Here is a 24,457-nt window from a genome sequence, read left to right as displayed (position 1 = left end):
TATATATAGAATTACTGTGGCACAATATTAACCCCTTAGGGACACAGCCTTATTTCACCTTAAGGACCAGGCCATTTTTGCAAATCTGACCAGTTTCACTTTAAGTGGTGATGACTTTAAAATGCTTTGACTTATCCAGGCCATTCTGAGAAAGTTTTTTCGTCACATATTGTACTTCATGACACTGGTAAAATGAAGTAAAAAATTTTTTTTTATAAAAAGAATACCAAATTTACCAAAAATTGTAACGAAATTGCAAATTTCCAAGTTTCAATTTCTCATAGTAATATCTACAAAAATAGTTATTACTTTACATTCCCCATATGTCTACTTCATGTTTGGATCAATTTGGGAATGCCATTTTATTTTTGGGGGATGTTACAAGGCTTAGAAGTTTAGAAGCAAATCTTGAAATTTGTCTGAAATTTTCAAAAACCCACTTTTTAGGGACCAGTTCAGGTCTGAAGTCACTTTGTGAGGCTCACATAATAGAAACCACCCAAAAATGAACCCATTCTAGAAACTACACCCCTCAAGGTATTCAAAACTGATTTTACAAACGTCGTTAACCCTTTAGGTGTTCCACAAGAGTAAATGGCAAATGGTGATAAAATTTCTGAATTTAGATTTTTTGGCATATTTTCAATTTTAATCAATTTTTTCCAGTAACAAAGCAAGGGTTAACAGCCAAACAAAATGCTATATTTATTGCCCCGATTCTGTAATTTTCAGAAACACCCCATATGTGGCCGTAAACTACTGTACGGGCACACAGTAGGGCGTAGAGGGAAAGGTGTGCCGTATGGTTTTTGGAAGCCAGATTTTGCTGGATTGGTTTTTTGACACCATGTCCCATTTGAAGCCCCCCTGATGCACCCCTAGAGTAGAAACTCCATAAAAGTGACCCCATCTAAGAAACTACACCCCTCAAGGTATTCAAAACTGATTTTACAAACTTTGTTAACCCTTTAGGTGTTGCACAAGATTTAATGGAAAATAGAGATACAATTTCAAAATTTCACTTTTTTGGCAGATTTTCCATTTTAATATTTTTTTTCCAGTTACAAAGCAAGGGTTAACAGCCAAACAAAACTCATTATTTATGGCCCTGATTCTATAGTTTACAGAAACACCCCATATGTGGTCGTAAACTGCTGTACGGGCACACGGCAGGGCGCAGAAGGAAAGGAATGCCCTATACAGTTTTTGGAAGGCAGATTTTGCTGGACTGTTTTTTTTTTTACACCATGTCCCATTTGTGTATTGTACTGTATTTTACTTACACTTTGTCTGAACAGATCTATGCCTTTAGCACAGATCTGTTCAGATCTGTTCAGCACCATGGACAGCAGGATGCCTGAGAAGGCGTCCTGTTGCCATGGGAACCTTCCCCGTCTGCTCAGTTGTGGCCACAACTGAGCAGACGGGGAAGGGTAAGGAGGGGGGCTCCCTCCCTCTGTGACCCCATTCTGTTGGGGGGCTGCAAAGGCACAGCAGCCACCCGATGGGAGAGCAGCCACCCGATTTGAGCAGGCACCTTGTTCGGATCACCGCCCGCCGGGCGGCAGTGATCGGAACAACACATGACGTACCGGTACATCATGTGTCCTTAAGGACTCGGGAAACATGCTGTACCGGTACGTCATGTGTCCTTAAGGGGTTAAAGGGCTGTCTAATATATTGCAGTCTGCATCTTGTTGAACTGCTGACACATTTGCAGTTAAAGGAAATCTGTCACCAGGATAATCGCTATTGAATTAAAGCCTTAGCCTAATAGCACTTAGTACCTTATTTCCAGATGTGTTTTTGTTTCAGCAATTAGTGTTTTCTATCTTCTGAAAATCTAGTTTATTTGGTATGCAAATGAGCCAGCAAGGTGCCCAAATGGGCGTCAATCTTGCAGGAAGGAGCCCAGGCACACCTCCTGCCACAATGTGTTCGCCCACCCATCCTACATCACATTCAAGCCATAACTCTGCCCCCCTTTTCCCTGCTCCCAGCATGAGGGCAGGCTTGGGCACTAGCAGGAGGCGTGCCTAGGCTCCTTCCTGCAAGATTGATGCCCCTCTGGGCACCTTACTGGCTCATTTGCATACCAAATTAACTGGATTTTCAGATCCAACAGCTATTGCTGGAACAAAGGCACATCTGGAAATAAGGTACTAAGTGCTATTAGGCCATCGCTTTACTTTAATAGCGATTACCCTGGTGACAGATTTCCTTTAATCTCTTAGTTTAGATATAAAATTACTGTGCCGCAGTATTAAAGGGTGGTCTAATATATCGTCACATGCATCCTGTTGAACTGCTGACACAATACCCGTTAATCTTTTAGTTTATATATAGAATTACTGTGCCTCAGTATTAAAGGGCAGTCTAATATATCGCTGTCTGCATCTTGTTGAACTGGTGACACAATCCCTGTCAATTTTATTATTCAAATTTTATTTATTTTTTTTGGGGGGGGGGGGAGAATGACAAAAAGGCGGCTGATACTTTAAATTTTTTTTCCATTATGGCGATCAGAGCACATGAAAAGTTCATATTTTCTAATAAGGCAATACCTATTATTTTTTTTAAGTTTACATATTTTTATATATAAAATTGGCAAACGGTGGTGATATAAACTTTCATATTTATTTTTTTACTTTTACAGTAACAACCTTTAACCCCCTTACGGGGCTAGAACCTGGATTCTTTTGATCCCTTGTCCTATTCACCCTAATTGCCATTCCCAGTCATTGCGGCCGGGTGTCTGCTGGATGATACAGCCAACACCCGCCGCGTATGGAGCGGGCTAAATGCAGCAAGCTGTTCCATACATACCCTCAGCCACCGTGACGTACGGGTATACCTGACTTCTAGTGATTTGTGAATTAATTCATAACAAGTCGAATTTCTTGTTGAAGTTCGGCAAATCGACTGAATCTAATTTTTTAAAACTTTGCTCATCTCTAATTCTTGGTTCCTTTTTTTTTCCGTCAAGGACTGTATTTCTATATACCTGTTTAGCAACATATTGCAAGGCAACATGTTAATTGAGCAGTTATGTCACCTAACAGTAATTTCTGCCAAAGCAACAATGCGGTCATAGCAATCCATGCCCACAATATGGCCTGGCACTGCTAGAAGAGAGGTAATACAGCTGTTACTTTTGCCCAGGTAACATTGCTTATACAACAATGTAAACCACAAAAGTACTGTTGTTGCGAGCCACATAGTATTATTATTGGCTTCCAAAGTAGCAATATCCAAAGCTGTGTGCAAAGAATGATTCCCATGCAGTAGTGCCAGGCGTGCAGTTCCTGACAGGTACAACGTAAATATGCCAATTTACGTCTTTAGAGAGATAAAACAGAACAGTGTAATGGATGCGGGTTGAATTTGATATATAGGCAGCTTGAAAGAGTCTCTGTACCGTATATGTCCATTAAATCAGTTGGCCACTTGGATAGGAAAAAGCCCTAAGGAAGTACATCTAACACCTTGTGCTGATTCAGCTGGTCTCGCACTGTACATACCGTTACCATTAGCCTGTAACGATGCAGTGTTTCATGTATTTCCAAATGAAGATTCACACCAACTAATAGAATGTAAAAGTTTATTCTGGATACATTTGTAGACATGATATTAGACACTTTAACCACAAAGCATTCCTGGCAAAGGCGTTCTCACACGATTTTTTTGAAAAATAAACTTAAGAAATGTTGGCATGGATTTGTTCTGACTAGCCAGACATTTAATGTACTGTATGCTTCTCCATAAAAAGTGATTTCTGGTAATCAGACATAGACGTTAACATATTGCAGGCCTTTTAACGTCAAGTCAGTTCAAATATGGGGTTTCATATCAAAATTTACTACTGTAGTTATAAAGTGCATATAGACATGAGATATAGATGTAGTCGTGTTATCTTGTGACCAAATCCATTGAAAAAGTCCATTTACATTTTCTTGCCATTGTTTATACATTAACCATCAAGTTTATCTCGGCTACATCTGTAGACAGACAAGTGGATAGATTGATAGACAGATAGCTATGAGCTGGATGGACAGATAAAAGATGGATAAATAAATCAATAGAAAGGGTTAACCCTATTAACCAGAAATTTGAAGGGGTTATCCAGGAATTTGATATCAATGGCCTATCCTCAGCGCTGTGACCTCTTCGAACAGCTGATCGGCAGGGGACCCTGGAGTCGGACCCTGTCGATCTTATATTGATGATCTATCCTGAGGATAGGCAATTAAAATGTAAATCCCACAAAATCCATTTACTGTAAGTGCAATAAATAATCAGTGACTTTCATTGCACAAAACAAGGCCATCAGGCCAGTTCCTGATGAAGCAATAAGTGTAAATTGCAAAGCATTGAGTTCTTTTTAATATGTAAAACTGACTGTGTGAAGTAAACAACGTGTCCCCTACTTACAGGCTAGGATAATTGATTGATGGAGGTCCCAGACCACTAAAATAGGGGTTCAATGCCTCTGTATGAATGGAATGGCAGGTACCATATGTTCACTGACACTCTATTCATTTTCTATCTGACTGCCTGAGTATAGAAAGAAAATTATTTCATTGAAACAAGAATGGAATAGAGATAACTGATCTGGATGGAAACAGAATCAGATTGCAAGGAGACTAGAACACTCAAGTGATCTTCCCATGAGGATAAATGGCTGACCTGTGTCTTATCAAATAGTCATATGCGGATGACCCATGGGCTTAGGGATTGAGACTTATGCTTGTTATTCTGGGAGCAGACTAGTGATTTCCTTTCAGAACCGGTACTGATGACAGCATGGGGCACTATAACTGTATTGGTGCTGCAGGAATGACCAAGGAAAATGAAGCCTGAAAGGTTCTTTCTCCAGATGAAAAACAGAAAGACACACGTGTGATTTCCAACAGATGTTGAAACTTTTATTAGTGAAGTTTTAGACATTCATGTCTCAGCTGATTTAGAATTTGTTTCCACCTTTAAAACATCAACTGAACGGAATCATGGACTGGCACAGTAAAACACAGTCTTATGAAATATCACATGGTATTTGAACTGTAACAAACGTTGGAAAACACAGTCTGAACTGACATACACTAAAATGTCTTATGAAAAACACACAAAAATTGTATCTGAATAATGTATATTCTTTTATAGCCTGGCTATTTTACCATATATTTAATGGAAGAAATGTGCACAGCTTATAAGTAGGCATGTTAAGCAGGCTATAAATGCAACACATCACTTTGAGCATATCACCGTAGGCAAACCAAAAGTCATTCTCTCCAAACATTTTCCGTGCTCTCATTATACTCCCAGTTTTTAAAAATACTTGGCTATTTCAGTACATGTAGAGGTTATCAAGGTTACAATATTGCTACAAAAAGTACATAGACCCAATATAGGGTAGCCTATAATTATCCCCTCAAAATAATGCCGACTCACCCATAACAGATAAACCTACAGCGAAACAAAAGAGTCTAGAACGGCAATGTATACAAAAATTAAAATAAACTTTATTGAATACATAAATATAAGAACGTAGAGGTGACAAAACACACATAAAATGTGTGATACCTCCCAGCAGACAGGGTATACAAAAGCTAATTAGTACAAGGTGAGCAAGGCGTCCCCAGAAGAAGGTGTTTCCGCCGAAACGGGCGTCGGGGAGTGTGATCCTCCAAGTGGTAACAGCATCATTATGGGTAAGCTACAATCATAGTATGTGCATATGTGTCATTTAATGTGAGTGCCATTATAAAACTTTGACTAGTCTCTATCCTCTGTAGGCTATACACTGCTGCACTTAGCACTTTACTATTGTTTAATAGATAGCCACCTGCAGTTCCTTTATACATGCATCTACTTCATGCCTATTGGTGGGTAAAATTATAGATCTATGTTTGATTTCTGCTTCATAGGTTGCATGGGTATTGCACTCAGCACTTTACAAGCTAAGTGATATTTAGTCTTTTGCAGGCTCTTTTCTTATGTGCTTACCTTGTACTAATTAGCTTTTGTATACCCTGTCTGCTGGGAGGTATCACACATTTTATGTGTGTTTTGTCACCTCTACGTTCTTATATTTATGTATTCAATAAAGTTTATTTTTATCTTTGTATACATTGCCGTTCTAGACTCTTTTGTTTTGCTGTAGGTTTATCTATTTCAGTACATGGCAGGAATATTCTAGGACACAGCAGGCACGGTTAAAGCTTTGTTACTTAATTTGTCATGCATTACTAGGACCAGATGACATACACCCCCGTATCCTAAGGGAATTAAGTAATGTCATAGCCAGACCCTTATTTCTGATATTTGAAGACTCTATACTGACAGGGAATGTCCCACAGGATTGGCGCATGGCAAATGTGGTGCCAATATTCAAAAAGAGTCCAAAAACAGAGCCTGGAAACTATAGGCCGGTAAGTTTAACATCTGTTGTGGGTAAACTGTTTGAAAGTTTTCTGAGAGATGCTATCTTAGAGCATCTCAACGGAAATAAGCAAATAACGCCATATCAGCATGGCTTCATGAGGGAGCGGTCATGCCAAACTAATTTAATCAGTTTCTATGAGGAGGTAAGTTCTAGACTTGACAGCGGCGAATCAATGGATGTCGTATATCTGGACTTCTCCAAAGCATTTGACACTGTACCACATAAAAGGTTAGTACCGTATATGCCGGCGTATAAGACGACTGGGCGTATAAGACGACCCCCAACTTTTCCACTGAAAATATAGAGTTTGGGATATACTCGCCGTATAAGACTACCCCTTTTTCAACACACAGCAGTACATTACTGCATCCCACCACCATCCCTGGGTACCTCTGCCATCCCTGAATCCCACCACCATCCCTGGGTACCACTGCCATCCCTGCATCCCACCACCATCCCTGCATCCCACCAGCATCCCTAGATACCACTGCCATCCCTGCATCCCACCACCATCCCTAGGTACCACCGCCATCCCATGGTATCACCACCATCCCTGCATCCCACCACCTTCCTTGTCCTCCCTCCCTGCCTCCCAGACCCTAAACATGTGCCACCTATACCCTGAACATGTTTTTGTTATGTTATTCTTCATATTCACATTCACATATGCACATCTGCGCCGCACTTAGATACGCCGCACGGAGATCTCGCACATGCGCAAGAACGAGATGCGAGCGGCCGTGAGGATCCCGTGTATCCACGCTCGCCGCATGAAATCTCGCACATGCGTAGGAGCGAGATGCGAGCGGCCGGGAGGATGGCGGTACAAGGAGCATAGAAGGTACAGAGCAGGGGGGAGACATACAAGGTACAGAGCAGGGGGCGGTATACAAGGTACAGCGCGGGGGGGCATATGCCGTGGGTTACATCGCAGCTCTCAGCTGCTGGGGATACAAGGCAATAGCCCGGGCTCTCTCTGTTGATAATTCGGGCGTACCGGCACTGCAGTGCCCGCCATACCCGGCGTATAAGACGACCCCCGACTTTTGAGAAGATTTTCATGTGTTAAAAAGTAGTCTTATACGCAGGAATATACAGTATATAAAATGAGAATGCTCGGACTGGGAGAAAACGTCTGTATGTGGGTAAGTAACTGGCTCAGTGATAGAAAACAGAGGGTGGTTATTAGTGGTACACACTCAGATTGGGTCGCTGTCACTAGTGGGGTACCTCAGGGGTCAGTATTGGGCCCTATTCTCTTCAATATATTTATTAATGATCTTGTAGAAGGCTTGCATAGTAAAATATCAATTTTCGCAGATGTAAAGTAATTAACACTGAAGAGGACAGTATACTACTACAGAGGGATCTGGATAGATTGGAGGCTTGGGCAGATAAGTGGCAGATGAGGTTTAACACTGACAAATGTAAGGTTATGCACATGGGAAGGAATAATGCAAGTCACCCGTACATACTAAATGATAAAACACTCGGTAACACTGATATGGAAAAGGATCTAGGAATTTTAATAAACAGCAAACTAAGCTGCAAAAACCAGTGTCAGGCAGCTGCTGCCAAGGCCAATAAGATAATGGGTTGCATCAGAAGGGGCATAGATGCCCGTGATAAGAACATAGTCCTACCACTTTACAAATCGCTAGTCAGACCACACATGGAGTACTGTGTACAGTTCTGGGCTCCTGTAAACAAGGCAGACATAGCAGAGCTGGAGAAGGTCCAGAGGAGGGCAACTAAAGTAATAACTGGAATGGGGCAACTACAGTACCCTGAAAGATTATCAACATTAGGGTTATTCACTTTAGAAAAAGACGACTGAGGGGAGATCTAATTAATATGTATAACTATATCAGGGGTCAGTACAGAGATCTCTCCCATCATCTATTTATCCCCAGGACTGTGACTGTGACGAGGGGACATCCTCTGCGTTTGGAGGAAAGAAGGTTTGTACACAAACATAGAAAATAATTCTTTACGGTAAGAGCAGTGAGACTATGGAACTCTCTGCCTGAGGAGGTGGTGATGGTGAGTACAATAAAGGAATTCAAGAGGGGCCTGGATGTATTTCTGGAGCGTAATAATATTACAGGCTATAGCTACTAGAGAGGGGTCGTTGATCCAGGGAGTTATTCTGATTGCCTGATTGGGGTCGGGAAGGAATTTTTTTTATTCCCCTAAAGTGGGGAAAATTGGCTTCTACCTCACAGGGTTTTTTTTTTTTTGCCTTCCTCTGGATCAGCTTGCAGGATAACAGGCCGAACTGGATGGACAAATGTCTTTTTTCGGCCTTATGTACTATGTTACTATTACATTTGTTTTACTTGTGCAAGAACAGAACACACCAATGATAATTAATGTCTAATACAAATACAGGAGGCGGTTCCCAGCCTATATGAGAGGAACCTGCGATCAGCCGCACCTGAGGGGTTAACTGCTGCCGCTGATCGCAGCTCCCTGTCAGAGACAGGGTGCTGGCTATGTGATTCTGCACCGACACACCCGCCTCCTGTATTAAACGTTAATTATTAATGGTGGCGCAGTTCACCCCCCAGTATTAAAATCATTGTTGGCACAGTGCGCCCTCCCCCACACCCCCCAGTTTTAAAATCATTGGTGGTGCAGTGCGCCCCCCCAACCCCCCAGTATTAAAGTCATTGGTGGCAGTGGCCACAGGGTCCCCTCCTCTTCATCGGTGGCAGTGGCAGCTTCTGATCGGAGCCACAGCAGTGTAATCCTGGGGCTCCGATTGGTTACCCTGGCAGCCAGGATGCTACTGAAGCCCTGGTAAGCCATGGTAAGCTCCCTGCTGCTGTGTGTACTATGCACAGGGCAGCAGGGAGAGTGTGAGATCCTATTCACCCGAATAGAGCTCTATTAGGGTGAATAGGACAAGGGGTTAAAAGATCCCAGGTTCTAGCCCCTAAGGGGGGAAATAGTTATTAAATAAAAAGTTTAAAAAAAAAAAAAAGTTAAAAAAACACCAAAATATTAAGTATAATTTTTTTTCTGTTATGGCGTTCCCAATTTTACATATAAAATATATAAACAATAAATAAATAAACATATCACATATTGCCACCTCCGAAAAGTCCAAACTATAAAAATATTTTTTTTAAAATCTCCTATGTAGTGAACGCCGTAACATAAAAAAATTTTTTTTTGCAAAAATGAAAATGCACAGAATATCGGTACAAGTTATCGGCTATCGACCTGAAAGTTCAAACGTTATCGGTATCAGCTCTAAAAAATCTATATCGGTCGATGCCTAGTATGAACACAACCTGGTTTACAACTAATTGGAATCAACTTTTTATACCAACAAGCAGTGGGCAAATGGGTAAAAATGTCCTTTCTGACTGATGGAAAGCGGTTCCAACCATCAGAAATGCATTCACTATCACTATGACAGTGGCGTGTAAGGAGTATTGCTAAAGAATAGGTCAGCGGATATTACACTAAAGATTGGGTATAAAAGGGATAGGGAAAGAGGAAACTGTATAAAGTTTATTGATGTTTGTGTGTGTGGTGTAATGGTCACAGGAGAACAAAATAATTGGGTGAAAATATTCATCATCTGTCGTGAATCGGGAGCTCCCTATACACATTAAAAGGGTTGTCCACTTTTTTCATATTGATAACCATCACCCCCACCGATCATCTGTCTGAAGAAAAAGCAGCACTCGTACGAGCACTGCCTTGTTTTCATTGTTTACCTGCTCGCCATCTGAATCGTAGAGGTGAGCAGGTGTAATTACTACTAAGCTGTCCCATTCACTTCAAAGGATCAAGTGAATAGGACAGAGGCATCCCATTGAAGAGAAAGTGGGCAGCAGGAGTTGTAATTACACCTGCTGCGTTTGCGATGGTGAGCAGCTAAACAATGAAGTGCTCGTACAAGCGCTGTTTTCTCTTCAAACAGCAGATCAGAGAGGGTCATCTGATATTGAGGACAATTTATAAATTAATTATGCCCTGGTGTTATCGGGAAGAAGACTTCAACACTAATAATGGTAAGGTTCTCAAAATGGATATTAGACATTTTTCTACGTGGTGTGCAGATGGCTATCATTTGTTTCACTTTATGCATTTATGGAGACGTTACTAATACCTTAGAATATTTGCATACTTTATGGGTATGTGCACGTTCCAGATATGCCCCACATTTTCTGCCTTGAAATTGACATGCGGCCTTGATTTTAGAGAGATTTTAAAATGGTAGAATCACAGCCTGATAGAACGTTGAAAAAAAGAAACATATTGAAGTTTTATTCAAATTAATGATAAAAGAGGGAACGAATATATCAAAAGGATAAAAAAAATCAGGCAAACAGGTGACCTCAATGTAGAGAGGGATTTGAGATAATTACCATCTACATACAGGACATCCTGACATACAGCCTAAAGTTTGCTAGCACTGGAATACCTGCAAACGAAGGCTATCAATCATACCCACTGGGGACAGCGACTTACTGTCACAGGCTAGCTCATATCATGTATGCACACCCTATATGTATATGTATTCGACAATAGGTGAAGGAAGCACTAGTCTGAAGAGTCAAGTCAGTATACACCTGTGAAACGATATCACTGAATGCTAATACATGCCCTGCCTAGTGAGCTTTGCCTAGATAGCAAATATGCTCAACGCGTTTCTACGTGGACAGCACACCCCGCGTTTCATCAGGAGAGGTCAAAGTATAGACATAAACGCCGGTTACAACATTATTGCCGAACTGTTGCGTGCTGGCATCGGCTCTAGACTTTAAATGGACCTACTCTAAAGGTCCAGAGATGTGAATCTTCAGATTCAGGTCCTTACCAACACTAGGACCAAGCCTTGTGGGTTAAACACCATTAAAGGGGTTGTGTAGAGGCTGCGCAGTGTAATTACAACTGGTCCATCCCATTTAAGTGCAAGGGATGAGCAGTTGTAATTACACTGCACTGTCACTGCAAAGTAAGTTACAGCGAAGAAGGACTGGCACTTCGCTATATACTAGTGGGACTCCTTCCCTGGACGCGTGCACCACGTGCAAACCGCAGTGCCGACCCATCTTCCTCAATACTGCAAAGGAAGATGGCGCACAGGTAATTTGAAAAGGAAGCAGCATTAGCACAAGTGCCACTACTCTTTCAAACAGCTGATTGACAGGGTGCTAGGAATTGTTCAATAAAAATTGATTTATACTCTAAGGTTGATGACTTGAAGATTATACTGACTGTCATTTGCATAGACCATTTAATAAAATCAGAGAAAAATATATTTTGCATAATAATCGGGAACGTGGTGTACACCCTACAGGAGGCATGCTCAACCTGCAGCTCTCCAGCTGTTGCAAAACTACAGCTCCCATCATTCCCAGACAGCCTACAGCTATCAGCCTACAGAAGGGCATGGTGGGAGTTGTAGTTTTACAACAACTGGATGGCTGCAGGTTGAGCATCCCTGCCCTACAGCATATGTTATAATCAAGTCCCCAAGTTCTGATTTTTGGAACTGCAGCTGTTGTATGGAAGGGGGAGGTGTATATTTCGATTACAAAGCAATAAAAGCTGCTACATGCACTTGATATATGAATATCAATGTATCACTTTTCTCCTTGACAATTGGGACTACAATGTAATGGTTCAGTTAGTGTTCTACTCAGGGCCGTCTTTAATATTGATTGGACCCTGGGCAAAAATTTACTTGGGCCCCCTGGATCCCGCCTTCCCACACCCTAGCATGCAATCACGGCCTCCACCACAACACACACACACAAAAAATCCACACACCTGGTAGAGTACAGTGATATAAATAATTCCAGTTCTGAAGACTCCAGCGGCTCAGGATCCGTGCTCTGGGCAGCTGGGCTCAGGCTGGAAGTGGGCACCGCTCTGCAGGAAGGAGACCGGGGCTCGGCTCACCCTAGCGTTACAGTGCACCCCAGCACCCCACGGTATGCAGTATAGAACCCTATAGTATACAGCAACCCACAGTATGAAGTGTAGCACCGTATAGTATACAGGACCCCACACTATGCAGTATAGCACCCCACACTATACAGTATACAGCACCCCACACTATACAGTATACAGCACCCCACAGTATACAACACCTCACAGTATACAGTAGAGCAGTATAGCACCCCACAATATACAGCACCTCACAGTATACAGCACCTCAAACTATACACTATACAGCACCCCACACTATACAGCCCCCCACACTATACAGTACAGCAGTATAGCACTCCACAATATACAGCACCCACAGTATACAGCACCTCACGGTATACAGCACCCCAAAATATACAGAATACCGCACCTCACAGTATACAGCACCCCAAACTATACACTATACAGCACCCCACACTATACAGTACAGCAGTATAGCACTCCACAATATACAGCACCTCACGGTATACAGCACCCCAAACTATACAGAATACCGCACCTCACAGTATACAGCACCCCAAAATATACAGCCCCCCACAGTATAAAACACCCCACAATATACAGTATACAGCACCCCCATAGTATACAGTAGAGCAGTTTAGCACCCCACTATACAGTAGCTTACAGTATATTAGGATTACAGCCCCTGTCACCTTTTCCTGATGTCATCTTCTCAAAAAAAGCTCCACAATTATGGGAAACTTTTCCTGTCTACCAGGAGTGTTGCTGCACGAGCTGTGATGACCTCATAGCCATGTGACCAGTAATATTGCTAGGTTACTGGTCACATGGTGATGATGTCTTATAAGGTCCTAGAAAATCACAGCTCTCACAGTACGCTGCCTGGAGTGCCGGCAGGCAGGCATGGCATGGCAGCACCCCCTGTGTAGCTGATAGCCTGATACTCGGGGCAGTGGCCAGCAGGGCTCAAGAGGCAGCTGCCTCGGGCCCCCCAGGAGCAACTGGGCTCGGGGCAGCTGCCCCTTTTGCCCCTTGTTAAAGATGGCCCTGGTTCTACTGGACACCTATTACACATGAAAAAGTAGTTAACCCCTTTATGTAGTAGGGCTGCACAGTTCACAATAATTTTAAAGAGAACCTGTCACTGAGTTTTCCTCTACTAAAATACCACCAATTTATTCTTCTGTTTTACACTTTCAGGACAAAGAAAATTTTTGGAGGTGACACTTTAGATTTTTAACTTTTTATTTCTCAGTTGGAATAGGCATATGTGAACTTGCTTTTTTGCAAAAGGCTTATTTTCTAATGGCACCATCTAATGTTCCATGTTATTTCTCAGGTGGAATGGAAAAAATAAAATCACAATTCTTCTTTTGTTTTATGGGCTTCGCTTTTATGGAATTTGCTATGTGGTAAAACTGATATGTTAAAGGGGCTGTCCAGGTTTAGAGGTGAACTCGGACATAACCCCTTTTTCACCTTTTCAGCCCCTATGAGTGGAGCATCGGAGCATTTAATGCTCTGATGCTGTCCCTTGCCCTGTGTTGTTTTGTTTACATTGACACACGTCTAGGCTGAGGTTTCCGCCTAGCAGTGTTGTCAGTGACGTCCCAGGTACTAATGGGCGGTCTTTAGTGCTGCCCTAGGCTGTTTTACAGGCTAGGGCAGTGCTAAAGACCACCCATTAGTGCCGGTTATGTCTCCAGATTCACTGCTATGTGGAAACCTCTGCCTAGCATGCCCATCAGAAGCCCGGTACGTCAACAGATATGCAGAAAAGGCCCTTGCCCTGCGCTGTACAGCTGAAACGCTCCGATGCTCCACTCATTGGGGATGAATGAGTGAAGAATTTAATGGGGTTCTCCCACACATAAAAAAATAAAAATAATTATATAGCTACAGTAATGGACACCAATATTTCAACGGTATCAATGCATAAATTTTCACCTTTTTTGGTTCTTACTTACCTGCAGCTCTTTTACTTCTTTACTTTCTGTGGGTGGGCAGCATATCATGAAGCTTTACTTTACAGAAAATAGTTCCTAGTGTACAGCCATAGCCATTACAATATTACATACCCTGGCTTATTTTTTTACTTTGCATTTTCGTTTTGCGCTCCCCGTCTTCCCAAAGCCATAACTTCTTTTTTTTTCTGTTCACATAGCCGTATGAGGGCTTATTTTTGGCGGAACAAGTTGTACTTTCCAAAGCCACCATTTAATATTGCATAGAATGTAGTGGAAACAATAAAAAACTACAATTTTGCCACAGTTTAACGTTTTTTTTTTCTTTTACGGCGTTCATTATGCGGTAAAACTAACTTGTGATCTTTATTCTCCAGGTACGAATCCAGCGATACCACATATGTTTACTTTTCCTTGCGTTTTGATGCTGAAAAAAACTAAACAACTTTTCTGACCGTTATAACTTTTTTGTAGTTATGTGTACGGAGCTGTATGAGGGTTAATTTTTTTGTGAGGCGATCTGTACTTTTAATTGATACCATTATGGGGTATGTACAACTTTTTGATCACTTTTTATTTAAGGGTCCATTCACAAATCCGCAATTCCATTCCGCATTTTGCGTAACGGAATTGCAGACCCATACATTTCTATGTGGCCGCACGACGTGCGGCCCCGTTCGGAATTGCGGACCCGCACTTCCGGGTCCGCAATTCCGATCCTGAAAAAAATAGAACATGTCCTATTCTTGTCCGCAATAGCGGACAAGAATAGGCATATTCTCTTAGTGCCGGCAATGTGCGGTCTGCAAAATGCGGAACGCACATTGCCGCTGTCCGTGTTTTACGGATCCACGGATTCGTGGATCCGCAAAACACACACGGATGTGTGAATATACCCTAATTCTTTGTGGGAGGAGAAGTGACCAAAAAAAGGCAAATCTGCCATTTTAACCCTTTTTTCACTTTCACATTTTTCCGTATTGGATTAATACTTTTATATTTTGATAGTACGGGTGTTTTCGCATGCGTTGATACCCATGATATGTATTTTAAAAAAAAAATTCTTCTCATTTTGGGGAAAGGGGGTGATTTAATTTTTCTTACACTTTTTTATTATTAGATTGCTATTCTCATAGACCCTAATGCACTAGCATTCAAGTCTATGAAGATTTTACTAGTTTTAAATGGAGCCCTGCAGCAGGGAAGGGCTCCACAGGAAATACTGAGCAGCAGCCTCCTGTTATTCACTATGACAGGGGCTGCCACACACAAGCTCCGGCTCCTCCAATCGCCGCACAGCGGAGCCAAAGTATCACCGGAAATGCACACTTTCTGTAATTAGCACACCAGATGCCATGGTCAGGTTTGACCATGGCATTTGAGAGATTAAATATTCGCTATCGGCATTACTGATTTTATGAAACAGCAGGCACCCTGTTGCTATGGCGCCTCCTCCTCAAAGACCCGACATGTGATGAAATAGTATGTCACATGTCGGGAAACGGTAAACAGTACTATGGTATATAATGCAATTTCCTTCTCCACTGTCTAGAGAGAGATACAGCTATATATTTCTGTGAATATAGAAGTAGGGACTGCTGTCTGGGCTGCTTCACTATGAGATCACCATCAGTAAGAGGTGGAAGCAAGCAGGAAAGCTGCTTAGCATGTTGATTCACCACTGAATGCAGGAGAAGATGGACCAGAATTTGTTTTTACATTAAAAACCTTGCAATGTATAGTGAAATAATACTTCATTTAAAATAACCTACTGTATTCATTGCATAATACCTTTTTGTGGGATAACTCTATTAACTTTTGCAGGTCAATACGATAAAGGTGATGCCAACATTTTAAACATTTATGTTTTTATGTTTTACTGTGCTTAAGAAATAATTTAAAAAAACACACATTAATTCTGTCATTGAGAATTATCATTATTTTATTATGATATTCACCATACAGGATGCAGAAATATATACAGTACAGACCAAAAGTTTGGACACACCTTCTCATTCAAAGAGTTTTCTTTATTTTCATGACTATGAAAATTGTAGATGCACACTGAAGGCATCAAAACTATGAATTAACACATGTGGAATTATATACAGAGCAAACAAGTGTGAAACAACTGAAAATATGTCATATTCTAGGTTTTTCAAAGTAGCCACCTTTTGCTTTGATTACTGCTTTGCACACTCTTGGCATTCTCTTGATGAGCTTCAAGAGGTAGTCCTCTGAAATGGTTTTCACTTCACAGGTGTGCCCTGTCAGGTTTAATAAGTGGGATTTCTTGCCTTATAAATGGGGTTGGGACCATCAGTTGCGTTGAGGAGAAGTCAGGTGGATACACAGCTGATAGTCCTACTGAATAGACTGTTAAAATTGGTATTATGGCAAGAAAAAAGCAGCTAAGTAAAGAAAAACGAGTGGCCATCATTACTTTAAGAAATGAAGGTCAGTCAGTCAGCCGAAAAATTGGGAAAACTTTGAAAGTAAGGGCTATTTGACCATGAAGGAGAGTGATGGGGTGCTGCGCCAGATGACCTGGCCTCCACAGTCACCGGACCTGAACCCAATCGAGATGGTTTGGGGTGAGCTGGACCGCAGAGTAAAGGCAAAAGGGCCAACAAGTGCTAAGCATCTCTGGGAACTCCTTCAAGACTGTTGGAAGACCATTTCAGGGGACTACCTCTTGAAGCTCATCAAGAGAATGCCAAGAGTGTGCAAAGCAGTAATCAAAGCAAAAGGTGGCTACTTTGAAGAACCTAGAATATGACATTTTCAATTGTTTCACACTTGTTTGTTATGTATATAATTCCACATGTGTTAATTCATAGTTTTGATGCCTTCATAGTCATGAAAATAAAGAAAACTCTTTGAATGAGAAGGTGTGTCCAAACTTTTGGTCTGTACTGTACATATATATATATATATATATATATATATATATATTTTTAATATCATAAATATGAAAGGTCTTTTTTCATGTTTACTATCTGCATTCTTTTAGATTTTTTAGAACTTTATTAACCTTTTTTTTTTACTTTCTTTTTTAGTCCCTTAAGCCTGTAATACAAGCCTTCGTAGTGATGATCGCTAACGAGCATTCATAGTAATGCTCGTTAGCGATCATGTGGCGGTGTAATACTGCCACCGATTACCGGATGAGCGGCGGCAGATCATGCTCCCTTCCTGACAATCGCCTGCAGAATCAAGCTGTGTAATACAGCCTTTAGTCCTTCTAAGGCACCTGAACAAACAATTGTTTGATCACTTCTACAATACACTGCAATAATTGTTGTATTGTAATTTTACTGGCTGCTATAACATTTGCTCAGTACCCTGTGATTGTATTGCATGGGGTTATCACAGAACAAAGGGAGCCCCTTCCTGTCTCTAACTGCTCAGATGCCACACTCACTACTGACAGCAGCATCTATGGGTTAAACAGTTGGGATGGAAGTTATCTCTGAAACTGCTGCAGGTATCTGTCATCTATGTCACACAGCTGGAACCTACCACATATGGAGAGGGTTCAGACAACTTGCATACATTCCTTGCACATATATAAAGTATGGAGCAGGTGTGGACCCAATGTGTCAATAAATGGATTTGGCTTGGAGCTACTTTTAAGGATGTTATCTTAGTAGCCCCCTGGTCTTCACCCTTTAAACCTTATATAACAGCGGTTCTCAACCTAGGGGTCGCGACCCCTTTGGGGGTCGATCGGCCCTTTCCGGGGGGTCGCCTGAGACTTCCTATTGTGGGTCGCCCGCACAACGGCAGCGGCCCCTTATCCTCGCGCACAGGAAGTGATGTCCTATCACTGCCTGTGCTTGAAGGAGCCTGACCTCTGGACGGGTAAGTCTGTCTGCTGTGGTCCGAGTTTTTTCGTTAATGACACCGCCGCTAAGCACCACTGCCACCAATGGTTTAATTGAGCCTGGCTGAGCCTGGCTAATTTTATTTTAATTATTTGGCTGAGCAAGGCTTAATTTATTTGGGGGGACATGAAGCACCGCTGATTTATTTATTTGGGGGACCCTGAGCACTTCTGATTTATTTATTTGGGGGACCCTGAGCACCATTAATTTATTTATTTGGGGAAAACCTGATGCACCACTGATTTATTTATTTGGGGGTACCCTGAGCACCGCTGATTTATTTATTTGGGGGAGACCTGAAGCCCCGCTGATTTATTTATTTGGGGGACCCTGAGCACTTCTGATTTATTTATTTGGGGGACCCTGAGCACCATTGATTTATTTATTTGGGGGAAACCTGATGCACCACTGATTTATTTATTTGGGGGTACCCTGAGCACCGCTGATTTATTTATTTGGGGGAGACCTGAAGCCCCGCTGATTTATTTATTTGGGGGACCCTGAGCACTTCTGATTTATTTATTTGGGGGGGACTTGAAGCACCACTGATTTATTTATTTGAGGGGTACCCTGAGCACCACAGATTTTTTTTTTTTTTTGGGGGGGGGGGGTACTGTGAGCACCACTGAGTTATTTATTTGAGGGGTACTGTGAGCACCACTGATTTATTTTTTAGGGGGTATTTGTTGTTTATTATTTATTTTAAAGTTATTTATTTGGTTTACAAATATTTTGTATTTATGCTAAAGTTCTGTGGTTATGAATGAATACTTGTGTATTTGAATTAACATTTGGTGTATTGGTGTCTGTGCGTGTTTTTGGTGGGTCATCATAACAGTAGCAAAATTAGTTATGACGTAGCAAGGAAAAAAATGTAATGGTTGGGGGTCACCACAACATGAGGAACTGTATTAAGGGGTCACGGCTTTAGAAAGGTTGAGAACCACTGTTATATAAGGATGTGGACTCCACTGCAGGGGAACCACAAGGATGATACCTCTTGAAGTAGTCTCTATTCAGTGACAGCTAATGCAAGAGGGCCAAGAGACACCATTGCGTAGCACCAAGGGAACAGACTAGAGAGTGTAGTCAGTGGACAGGATGAGGTCAGGGCAAGCAGGGTTTGTACAATCTAGTATAAGGCAGGGTCAAAATGGGAGTTAGGGAGAAGTGAGATCAGGCAGCCGAGAATCAAATCCAGTAAACCGGTAGAGCCTGAGCACAGGAGATAAAAAAAAACTGGAATGTAGGGCACCTTCACAGGGACTAATAAGGAAGAGACCTATTGCTCAGGCACGTGAGGCAGAATTATGGTGCAATTTGTGCCAAAAACACTGGCATACATGATTTGCAACACATTTATTAGGTGTTTTAGACACTTTCAGACACTTTCTGTAATCTGTCAACCAAGGCGGCATGGGTTAAGGAAAGTGGGCGTGCTTTCGCAGGTAAGATGGCATGGTTTAATTTTGGCGCATTTTTGAGAAAACTAAGGCAACAAACATTTAATGTAAACTTAGACTAGATAGTCGATAGGTGTGCCAGATTTATCAGCCACTGTGATGTATTTGGCACAATTAAGTTTACACTGCCTTACTTTTAGACATCATTAGTAAATGAGGACCATTGTGTATCCACCAAATCTCATTCATTCAGTCTTGCGGCACCCAGCCCTGTTAAAACTGCATGTACACCGCATTAAAAGCAAGTGTTTTTACTGCAGTTACAATTTTATAGCAAATCAAAGTAATCTTATACTGTATGTAAAGGAGCAGACATAAATTTAGAAATGTAAAAATTTAAAATGTCTATTGAAATATGTATATATGTTTCCTTTTATACACACTCCCTCCACAAACCTAGACACTCTGCTGAGCTACTAAAAAGCCCTTTTATACTATATATTGTTTATACTGGACACTACTAAACCATTAAATATAAAGATACACACATTAAAAATGAAAACAAAGAAATAAAACAAAAAGGAACAGACTAATAAACATCAGAAGATAAAATAACCTCCCTGTCAATTTTTTGCAAGATATATAAATAACTTTGATTTATTAATTAGAAACACTTAGGAATGTATTTTCCAAGCCACACTGATCCAACCTCAGTACAAAAAGACTGCCAAGATAAATGCCATAGCCTTCCTTAATTTAACACATGGGATCAGATGAATGAAAATCCAATTCCCCTTCCACTTCTCAAAAAGTGTGTCTTACTGCTAGGAAACAAAGAAATGATTTTCCTCTGGAAACGAATCAGAAGACACACCACCATTTGGTAGCCAGAATATAATTCAACTCGGTATAAAAACTGAAAAAAAAAAAGTTCAAAATCTATCATATAAACATTGTTTAAGGAAAAAAGAAATTCCTGAGAAAAGCTTGCAGATCAGAGTGGCCAGGCTGTGATGATGTTCACATGTGAGACATAGACAGACCCAATGAGAGTGGATTTGGGGCTGACCTGCGTAAGCAAGTGCTAACAGGAACTGGACAATTAGAACCCTCTTCATTCTGCAACAGGTAGGACCATGTGTGCTCTTTGATGTAGGAGATTCTGTAAACTCGTTTAGAAGCAGAGGGATACTCACAACATTTTATTCAGCATACTTTAGATTTTTCTTTTACTTGAAGACAGGCAGAGCAGCTGAAATATGTGTGAGGTGGCAAGATGCATAAAAGATTAAAAGGTTCCTTTCTGCATCAATCAAGTAACAGCAAAAACAGACATCAAAAGCCAAACTGCATTAGAAAGTAATTTATATTTACAGAAAATATCTTTGGCATCTCTTTATGTGTAGCAGAATAGAAATTTAGAGAATTGGATCTGGCAAGCTCAGTATTTCGGCTGAAAGTAAAATAATCCAGCAAAAATGAGCTTGCATACCTACTAAAGTTGCCAGTGGTGGAATGCACAAATTGCTTTAGCATGGGGTGTATGAAAGCTCTTAGCGCAAGAAGACATTAGAAGGATGCTAAGAATCTACTATTAGGAGGCAAGTGACACATCTGGATTGTCCAATTATGGATATAATCAGCTGTGTTATAAAGTTTGAGCTGTGTTGCTATTAAGCAGGTAATATACGTGAAGTAAGTTGGGTTTTATCTGTAGGAAATTGAAATTTAGACAGTGTTTTGCTCCTTGAGAATGCTGGAAAATGCGCATCCACAAAGCAGTACTAATAGTCACAGAGATGTTGTAAAGTCTGATACGTCTCACCACTGCATAGGTAATCAACATTTGGAAAAAAGTCGCTTAAAGTAGTAGTACAGCTCCAGCTAGCATTGGATATTAAGTGATACAATTCTCCAATATATTTTCTACATAGTTCTCAAGATGTCTGCTTGCAGTAATTTAAAGGGAATGGGCACTGTCTACTTTCAGTGAATACAGCTCAGTTATTGTCATGTGATGATCAGACAGGTATATATAGTTAAACTTCTTATGCTTCTAACTAAATAACGGATATTTTATTTGTCTAGTTGCTTTGACTATCAAAGTCAGTAGTTTATGCTTTTATACCAGAATACTAAGACCTCATTCATTTTTTTTTTTATGCTGAGATCTGTTCACAGTAAGGGTACGGCCCCCATGTGGCACATTGGCTGTTGTTCCTCCGCAGTGGAACTGCGTGCAGAAAATCCACAGCATTTACAGGGTATGGTCCCACAAAGTGGCCATCATGTGACCAAAAGTTTAAAAATTCATTGCTGATTGTTGGCTGCATAGCACCCGCAAAACTGTGGAGTCATTATCAATTAACAGTCAATTTGAAAACTGCATTGACCTGCACATCAGCATGGCTTTTGGTTGTTTCTTGTTTGTGCAGCCTGGTTATTAAGGTTAAAGGGCAAAAATGAACTACGGTATATGAGCCAGCTTATTTGTGTTAGTCACAACCAGTGACGTTTAAACCCATAGCCTGAAACATAAGATGTCTAAAACCATTTTTAGTAGCGTCATGGGTATTTACTTGATGAATGCCAGTTTCCATTATAACAGCTACATACAGCTAAATAGTCAACGGATCGATTTTACATAGTAACCTGCAGTATATCATCCTTCTAACTTCCTGAATAACCCCAATAAAACAGACTTGGGTATTCTATTTCCAGGAATATAAAGGAAATCAGATCTACAAGATCTATATTAGGTGCATTTTCTACATTTCAATAGGTTAACTTAACCACCTAACTGTTTTGCCCGAGCCCGGCTCGGGCAGTGGGGAAAGTATCTAGCTGGAGGGGGAGGGCTGCTTTAGATGCTACTACCTGCTGAATGTTAGCAGCTAGAAACATGCAACTGGTCTTGTTTGAAAGATGACAGTCCACTCTTTCATAAAGACCAAAATGACAGCTAAAGTCAACAGCGCAATAGAGGAGAAATTAGTGTTAGAAATTAAGTCGGGAATGCACTTTCTGCTGCATTCACAGCATCCCGATTTCTATCAGTGATATCTTCCCCTGTACTGAACATATTGCTGTCATTCTGGTATTGTCTGCCAGCTTGGGATGTCAGCTTTCAGTTGCATGTTTCTACCATTCAGGAGATAGCAGCATCTAAAGCAGCCCTCCCCCCTCCAGTTAGCTACTTTTCCCACTGCTGGAGCTGGACTGGGGCAAAACAGTTAGGGGGTTAAAGGGATTCTGTAAACTGGATTAAAGGGGTTTTCTTGGATTTTGATACTGAAGGCCTATCCTCACGATATATTATCGATATCTGACAAGGGGGTGTTTAAGGTCACATCACGTTTTTCTCATCTGTTTAACGTATACAAAAAACATATACTTTAAACGGATGCCTCAGACTGATCCATTCACATCATAGAGTACCATTGTAAAAAAAAAAAAAAAAAACTGTATATATTTTTTTTACCATTGTAAAAAAAAATGTATACTTTTTTTTACAGGACTCTGCAGGATACAAGAACATGGTGTGCTGCATTTTTGTATACTTTTTTGTTTCGAACGTATACATCAAATGGAGGCATAAAATGTGATGTGAGCCCACCCTAACTTCCGCCACCCCAGCAGATCGACAGTTTGAAGAGGTTGCAGTGCTCCGTTGAGCACCACATCCTCTACTTAGGCCAGTCACGTCACATTGGTCATATGGCCTAGGTCCAGTTGAGTCCCATTCAAATGAATTGGCCTGAGCTGAAATAGCAAGCACAGCCGCTATACAATGTGTGGTGTGTGCTTGGTAAACTGTGAGGCCACAGAGCTCACCGGAGCACCACGACCTCTACAAACAGCTTATTAGCGTGGGGGTCAGGAGTTGGACCACTGATCAGATATTGATCAAGTATCCTGAGGATAGGTCAGACTATTATATGCACAGCACTGCATGAGATAAGGAGTTACCAGACTCTGGCCAAGCCCCACTAAAATGCACTGTTCATACTGCCAAGCTCGAGCTAAGGTTGTCCTCTGCATTATGTGTACTAGGCTCAGCAGTCCAGACAATGCATTTACGCAGATGTTGCTAGTGCAAAGTAGGGGAAAGGGAGGCAGTATGAAAATGAAAAGTAGCGATCTGGACTCCTTATCTGCAATACTACTCAAGTATTATAGATAATAGTCCTTAATCCAGCTGACAGACCCCCTTCAACTTTTTTGTGAATGTCCTTGGTCTTCAGTAAGGAAAACTGTTTATGGAGATCACCAGTTTCTGACTGAAGTATAGTAGTACAACTAAAGTATACAGTGAAATGCTCTGGCCAGCAAAACAATTGAAAAGCAAGTTTTTTTTCTTGTAAAATGTAGGTAAATAATTTAAACACAGGAACAATCTCCCTGTTTCTAAATATTATTACCCCAGGAGTCAAGGACTGAATCCAAAAGAACATGTAAATAGCATAAAGTAATCCTGGTAGATTTTATATTATCACTGCCTCTATTATGTACAGTATTGTAGCTCAACAGTTTCTCTTGTTCAGGGTCATTTTAGGTGAACAAGAGAAGTGGAGGAGTGTAATAAACTCCCACACTCTTTTTTTCCAGAGCAGACTGGAAGTAACCACAATATCCTACTCCACAATGGCTTGCTTACAGTGGTTGGGGAACCTGCAGTGTGGGGAGGACTTTGGTGGGGTGCTCATGAAGTTTGGCTGTATGTGTTCTGCCTGTGACAAGTCAGTAGCACAGTTCAGTTCTAATAGCTAGCTAAAAAAGGCGACTGTGCTGGAAAAATATCCAAGAGGCTTTGCACCAGAGAAAATGAAAATAATTTATATTTCT

The 24,457-nt window shown here is 41.1% G+C and overlaps 2 protein-coding genes across 2 annotated transcripts in view; one reads left to right on the top strand and one right to left on the bottom strand.

Moving 5' to 3' along the window:
- NT5DC1 (5'-nucleotidase domain containing 1) overlaps nucleotides 1–24,457 on the bottom strand; it is a 287,049-nt gene that overhangs the window by 123,287 nt on the left and 139,305 nt on the right. The gene's annotated exons all lie outside the window — the stretch shown is intronic.
- Nucleotides 20,624–24,457, top strand: part of COL10A1 (collagen type X alpha 1 chain) — a 90,113-nt gene continuing 86,279 nt past the window's right edge. Inside the window, exon 1 of the mRNA XM_040431036.1 lies at nucleotides 20,624–20,740. The gene's annotated coding sequence lies outside the window, so the exon portion shown is untranslated. The remainder of the gene's footprint in view (nucleotides 20,741–24,457) is intronic.

The sequence above is a fragment of the Bufo bufo genome, chromosome 4 (assembly GCF_905171765.1).
Source record: "Bufo bufo chromosome 4, aBufBuf1.1, whole genome shotgun sequence".
Lineage (NCBI taxonomy): Eukaryota > Metazoa > Chordata > Amphibia > Anura > Bufonidae > Bufo > Bufo bufo.
This window is presented reverse-complemented; position numbering and strand designations above follow the sequence as displayed.